General features: G+C 39.3%; 1 pseudogene across 1 annotated transcript; it reads left to right on the top strand.

Moving 5' to 3' along the window:
• Window positions 1-2,223: 2,223 nt before the first annotated feature.
• On the top strand, window positions 2,224-5,817 carry LOC147612465 (gibberellin 20 oxidase 1-D-like; annotated as a pseudogene). Its single transcript, XR_015263426.1, has 3 exons — window positions 2,224-2,894; window positions 3,786-4,108; window positions 5,291-5,817. The product of XR_015263426.1 is annotated as a gibberellin 20 oxidase 1-D-like (transcript).
• The last annotated feature ends 1,138 nt before the right edge of the window (window positions 5,818-6,955 follow it).

Genomic DNA, 6,955 nt, shown 5'->3' with positions numbered 1-6,955 from the left:
TCTATGCTTTTGTTTTTTGAAGGTTCTCAATTTGAGCTCTGCTTTTTGAGAGACAAGAAAGCCTTCAAAGATTATGTAAAGACATAGAGTTTGAATGATTTAATATTTTCCATTTGCAAGAGTGATAATATTTGAAGACATAATAGATGGTTATATAATCTTTGGATACTCATAATTCTCAAAGGTTCCTTTGCCATTTGCAAGAGTGATAATATTTAAAGACATAATAGATGGTTATATAATCTTTAGATACTCATAATTCTCAAAGGTTCCTCAGCTCACAAATTGAGGAGCTTCAAAAAAGAAAAATTATCTTAATTTTTAACTTTACATACTCATTGAAAGGGGAGAGAGAGAGAGAGAGAGAGAGAGAAACACACACACATACACACTCACTCACACAAAAATATGCACATATGTGTGTGTGTGTGTGTGTGTGCGTGCGTGTGTGTGTAAGGTGTAGTTGTAGAGAAATAATGCTCATCAAAACACAATTTTCCTCACTAGGAAATGCTTATAGAAAAAGAAATCCATGTCCTCAAAGATGGGTGTTTGCTCAAGAGGTTCGCTATCATAAAACTAGTATATGTTATAAGGTCTTTATGAAGCCCCTTATCCAAACTGACGCCTCCTCATCTTTATATAAAGTCACAAATCATTTGCATTCACAAATATACTCCTCACCCCTTATGAAAGCATACACCGCATGCATGTAGAGAGAGACTACAAAGAAAAAAGGCCAAGAGTTATGGAGTCAATATATTTTGGAGAAATAGAAAATTGATACCCTTCACTCTTTGCATCTTGAGTTTACTTTGTGCAATTATCCCTGCTCTCCAACCCTTTCACATTATCTAATGCCCGTCCATGCCCCTACGAAAATTTTAAAAGTCCTTACATACTGACATATCATTTATTTCATAAAAGATTCGCTTGTGGCCAAATCTTGTCACTTTTATGCTGGACCAACCGGATTGATTGTGCGAAGTTGCATTTTGCTAGTGCCCAAAATCTTTAGTCCGAGTTTAGTCTTGGTCCAAGTTTACTTTTTGCGAGACCTCGAACGGCCGAAGAACTTGATGTTTTGGTCACGCGAGCTTGACTGTTGTGATTCAAGTAGTGCTCCGATGGCCAACGTAATTTTTATGATTGAAATTCAATAATCCCGGTTGGAATTTGACATTGCCCTCGAACGGCCGAAGAACTTGATGTTCTGGTCACTCGAGCTTGACTATTGTGATCCCATGACTCCAACACCGTGTCAAATAGCCCCCCCTAGTGCTCCGATGGCCAAGGTGAAATTCAATAATGCGGGTTGGAATTTGACGTTGCCCTTAATATAAAGGGATGAAATTTGTACATTAGTTATAAATCCCTGCATTTGTATGATGTGTAGTGATTTTCAAGTGTAAATCCCGGTTAAGCCTAAGCATTGTCTTTAATATAAAGGGTTAAAAAAAACACACAGAAGCATCGTCAACCGCGGCGGCCGCCGCATCCTTACGTTGTCCCTTGCATGGCGTCACAGCAGTCGTAGTTTCCGTTATATTGTGACTTGTCTTTATGCGCTCGCGCGCGCGCGCGCGCGCGTGTGTGTGTGTTTTTTTGGGTGGCCGGCAGCCTTGGCCGTCCATTTTAGTGCCTCTCTTCAGATGCTAACGATCCTGCCAAGACGCAAATTACGTCTCTTTGGCCTCTTCCGCCGCCATTGCTGTGCCCCACCCTTAATGATCACAATTAGCCACTCCACATTAATCTTAATCTTCTCCTTTGTGCGGCGTTAATCCCTCACAAATTATCCACAGCTAAATTGCAAGACGCTCTTCTGTGTTCTCTTAGCTTATTTGAGCTAAGCTTAAGCTCCCAGCGGTAAGTAGACTTAACTTTCTTATTTCAGAAAAGATAAGTGTACTCAGGCGCACTATCACGGTATCACTCAGTTCAATTAAACAATCATAATTATACCTAAGCCAAGTGTTACCTTAGTGAATCATTACACTCGACAACCTTTCTACCTTTCCACCACCGTAAGCCTTGTAAATTTGTAATCAGATCCCATGTCCTTTTTAGTTCAAAAAATATCTTAATTAACTTTCCCAATAGAGCTTTTTTGTTTTATAAATGTACCTTAATTTGTTTCTATGGAGAAAGCTGTAAACCTACTTTTTTTTATCACCTTTATAAATCCCATGCCAGTATGTAAATCAAACGTGATAAATTATCGTTTAGTAATTCAAGTAATCAACCTCTTTATTAACTAGCTCGCGGGTAAACCACCACCATCTGCGAGTATATATTTACCATTTGGCAGCTTAAAGGCTAGAGACGGCTATGGCTGAAGCAGCTGCCTCAGCTCACAATCTGTTTTCTTCTTCTTCTTCTTCTTCTTCTTCTTCTGCAAGAGATAAACTGCTTTTTGGGCCTTCTCTCTTCACAGCCTCTACAATCCCTTCTGCATTCATCTGGCCAGAGGCCGCCCAAGCCCACATGACCATGTTGATGAGAGAGCAGACCATGGAGGTGCCCACAATCGACCTTGCGAAATTCCGTGCGAACACCACCAACCTCAACATTGTGGCCCTTCAAGAGGTCGCCCAAGCGGCCGCCCAAGCCAGCACGGACATTGGCTTCTTCCATGTGGTGAACCATGGGGTGCCCCAAACCCTCATAGATGCCGCCCACGGGCGCACTCAGAGCTTCTTTGACCTCTCGCTGCCCACTAAGCAGAAGGCCAGCAGGCTTCTTGGTGAGAGCTTTGGCTATGCCAGCAGCTTCACTGGTAGATTCTCATCAAGACTTCCATGGAAAGAAACCTTCTCGCTGCAACCTTCACCTATCTCCAACATCCCCATCTTATTTGAGAAAGTCCTTGGAGATCAACATGAAGAAAGCAGGTAATTAAACTCCTAGTTTTATAGCTTGATTAAGGCCTAGCTCGCTAATCGCACTTTTCATGCTACCTCCTCTTGTAAGACTAAAAGTGGTTAAATTGCTATGCTAGTATGCTTCTTGCTATTTTCTCTCTCTTTTAAATAATGGCATGCTCTCATTACAATATTAATTCATTTATAAGTAGAGGTTATGATAAATGCTGTCATCATAATCATGTTTGCTCACCATGTTTATTTGACATTAGAGGTGGTTTAATAAGTATGCTTTTATTAAGCTTTAATATTTGATTTAATGGATCCGTGCATGTTTCATGCTGAGTATACAATAGGTTAAAATCTATAATGCTCTTGTTAAACGGCTTTATTTAGAAGCAAGGCTAGGAAGTGTTCATAGCATATGCACTGCTGGCACTGATCAGCTTTACTTTTCGAAGTTTTGATCTAATTGGTTGAGGATGATCTTAATTTTCGGCTTAATGCTAGTTTAATCCAATGGATTGGAATGCTGAGCTTCAAGCGTTTGTGATTTATCTCTCAAATAAATGGGTCTAAATTAAAGTGTGTTTCCAATGCTTTGTTTGAGTTTTCTGGCTGATCATGAATGGGTTTGATTGTGTTAATGTACTCTACACATTTTCTCTTAACCTAAAAGATCATAATTTTGTGATTCTTAATGTGTTAAGACATTTTCTCTTAAACTAATAGATCATAATGTACAGAAGACAATATTAGAATTAAGATGATCATTGATAGTTTTAATGTATTAAAGGCATGCTGTCTTAGAAATTAATAGCTCATAATTAAGATGTTAATTTCTTTTGTGATAATGGATTGCCAAGGTATTTTATCTTATACTGATGGATTTTTTTTAATTGTAATTTGCTGTGATCATAGTTTGGTGTATGAGAAGTACAGTGAAGCAATGATCAAGCTGGGCTTAGAAATAATCGAGCTGCTAGGCCTTGGGCCTAGGGTTGAGGAAAGGCGCATTAAGGAGATTCTTTGATGAAAACAGCTCCATTCTAAGGCTTAATTATTACCCACCTTGCCAGCAACCTTCTCTCACATATGGGACGGGCCCTCACACAGACCCTACTGGGCTCACCATTTTGCACCAAGATGAGGTCTCCGGACTCCAAGTCCTCCACAATGGCGATTGGTACACTGTCACTCCACGCAAGGATGCATTTGTTGTCAACATTGGGGATACCCTCATGGTAATCTGATTCAATATTGTCTAATTTCCTGTACATTTTTTTTCAATGAATGAGCAAATATTGTTTCTCTCTCATATCCTTCCTTAATGATATCCACCATTTTTACTTTTTTTTTGTTACTAATCTAGACATTAATTCAAATCTTTTGCTTTGGGCACATAATTAGTTGTAAGCCTAGCTTCCTGAATGCTGATTTTGTGTGTGCGCACGCGTGATGTTTGTTTTGGGGGGAACTCATTCAAGCACATGTGCTCAAAGATTATTTACAAATAAGGGCAGCTTATATTAAGAAGTTAGAGGAGGCAGTTACAACATATAGAGTGTTTTAATAAACATCACATCTTTGGAGACGCAAGACTCTCTCATCATCAAGGGTTCCTGAATTTTCAGTATCACCTGGTCCACTTGCCTTCCTTTAGCTTTCTTATGCAGACGAAGTAGTTTGGTGTCCAGATCTTTCAACCGCCTTTGTATGAATCTTTCAACCGCCTTTGTATGAATCTTTCACCTGCATGTATCAAGTTCTCTTTCAGCTGAAGTTGTTAGTAGGTATACTGTTAAAAATGGGAGAGATAATGCCCAGGCTTTGAGGATGTACAGGAAGGAAACTGCAGCTGGTGGGATATCTGATTTGATTAGAGAATTAGACCTTGTTGGGGCAAGAATCAGCTTATGGCACCAATCAGACACCTGGTTGCGTGCTTAGTTTGGACTCAGCTTAAAGCCCTCAGACTTTCCTGGCTCTTGAACTGTTATGGTGCTTGTGGTTACATAGACTTGAGTGCTCAAAGGTTATTTAGTAAACCCCTAACCTTAGTGTCTTAAATGTCCCCTTCAAACTTGTTAAATATTTTTCATGAAAAGTGTAAATACTCGTATAATTATTATTATTTTTAAAACTACGTGGTAGGCTTAAATATTGTGGGGTGAGCTTTGGAGGATTAATTACGCTTTGGAAGGCCACATGATTTCAATCACTTGCCAGACATAATGTAGTATTTTTTGGCGACACAATTTTTTTACTTTATGTGGCTTTATTTTTATTTTTATGGACAACCCACGTGAAAGAAAGAAAGGCAAATTACTTGTTTTAGAAGGAGGACAGTACAGATGAATTAATTAGTGGATATTTCTAAGCGTGCTTAAATCCTAATTAGTCTTTATTGTGATGGGTGCATGCAGGCTCTTACAAACGAGCGCTACAAGAGTTGCGTGCACAGGGCACTGGTGAACAGCAAAGCAGCAAGAAGATCAATGGCATTCTTCTTTAATCCGGGGTTTAACACACTGCTGTCTTCACCTGATGAGCTGATAGATGAGGCTAATCCAAGGGCTTACAGAGAGTTCACGTGGGCGAAGTTCCTCTTCTTCACGCAGTACATACACAGGTCAGAAGTAAACACACTCCACAACTTCAACCAGTGGCTAGGCGCTGCTGAGACTTGACAAGCTGACATGATTGATAAATAGAGGCAAATATATGCGCGGGAACTGTACATTATAGAATATCTGCAAAGGGTAAAGCTTAGGGTTTTCAATATTTTATTTTCTCCCTCTTATTTTCCATAAATTATGTATATATATATATAGAGGAGAACAGTGCAGGTTTGTAGTATGATTTTCTAGCCTGAGAGAGAAGAGTGCTAATATAGCCCGGTTTGTAGTGTAATTTTCTCTGCTAAAAATTAGAAATCTTATTTGAAATTCCATATCACGTTTAATTTTAAGAGAAAATTTATACATTTAGCTATAAATCTCGACATTTGTATGATTTCTAGTGATTTTTAAATTAAGCTTACTTTCTAGTGTTTTTCTTAACAATTATAATTTTTAAAATAGATGGTATGATGATGATTATTATTTCTGTCAAATCTGGATGTACCGTTGTGTACAATTATAAAGTAAAATGGTATGATTATTATTATTTCTATCAAATCTCTGTGCCACCTTTGTCACAGACACACCGTTCTGTCCAGTCCCTGCAGTGCCCACCGTTAACAGAGCAACGGAGATCCCACGTACGTTAATGCGCACTCCTTTGGCGACAAGCTTTATGATTAAAAATACAGAGAAAATTTCCATGGTTTGGCGAGCTCCTGTTTATGACAAGACGTGAAATGCGCCTTGCCGCCATTGCTTAACGTGCACCTTGTTTTCTAGCTCTCCCTGTCCCTGTGCACTGTGTGGCGCATGTTCGTGTTCGCTTGTTGTCGCTTACCTTGGCCTGGACAGTGGACGTTCTCCTATCTGGATCTGCTTAATCAGTTTCACATATCAACCAAACAAAAGAATAATGGTTTATCTTTGAACAATCTTCTTACTGTATGTATGAATATTCTCACACTCTAAAGAGGGCCAGAATCTCACGGGCTCCTTCTTCCAATATCAAGCTTTTCATAGCCGCGTCCACAACCACGTTGCAACAAATACGTGGCTATAGTCGCGCAATAGCTGCATGCATAGCCTCCCCAATAGCCGCATGTATAGCCTTACCCATAGTCTCCTATATAGCCTCACCCATAGCCGTGTGTATAGCCTTACCCATAGTCTCCTATATATGCTCGCCCATAGTCACACGACAGTTTGTAACCAAAACAAAAAAGGAGACTCCTTTTTTTTTGACATATATAACAAATCTTCAAGATCATCCTTACCATAATCTTATACATTAAGCTTATGTATAACATTATGCATTAAGCTCATGCATAAGCTCTGCATAGAATTTATGTAAGAGCTTGTACAGTGTGTGCGAGTGTCTCTTTCTCTCCCCCTATCTTCTTTTAACTCATAAAAACACACATTCTCTTCGTTCTTCTCTCTCTCTCTCTCTCTCTCTCTCTCTCTCTC

The sequence above is a fragment of the Cibotium barometz genome, chromosome 45 (genome assembly GCF_041138505.1).
Source record: "Cibotium barometz isolate CiBa-2024 chromosome 45, ASM4113850v1, whole genome shotgun sequence".
NCBI classification, from domain to species: domain Eukaryota; kingdom Viridiplantae; phylum Streptophyta; class Polypodiopsida; order Cyatheales; family Cibotiaceae; genus Cibotium; species Cibotium barometz.
Note: the sequence above shows the minus strand (reverse complement) of the source record. Positions and strands in the feature narration are given on the sequence as shown.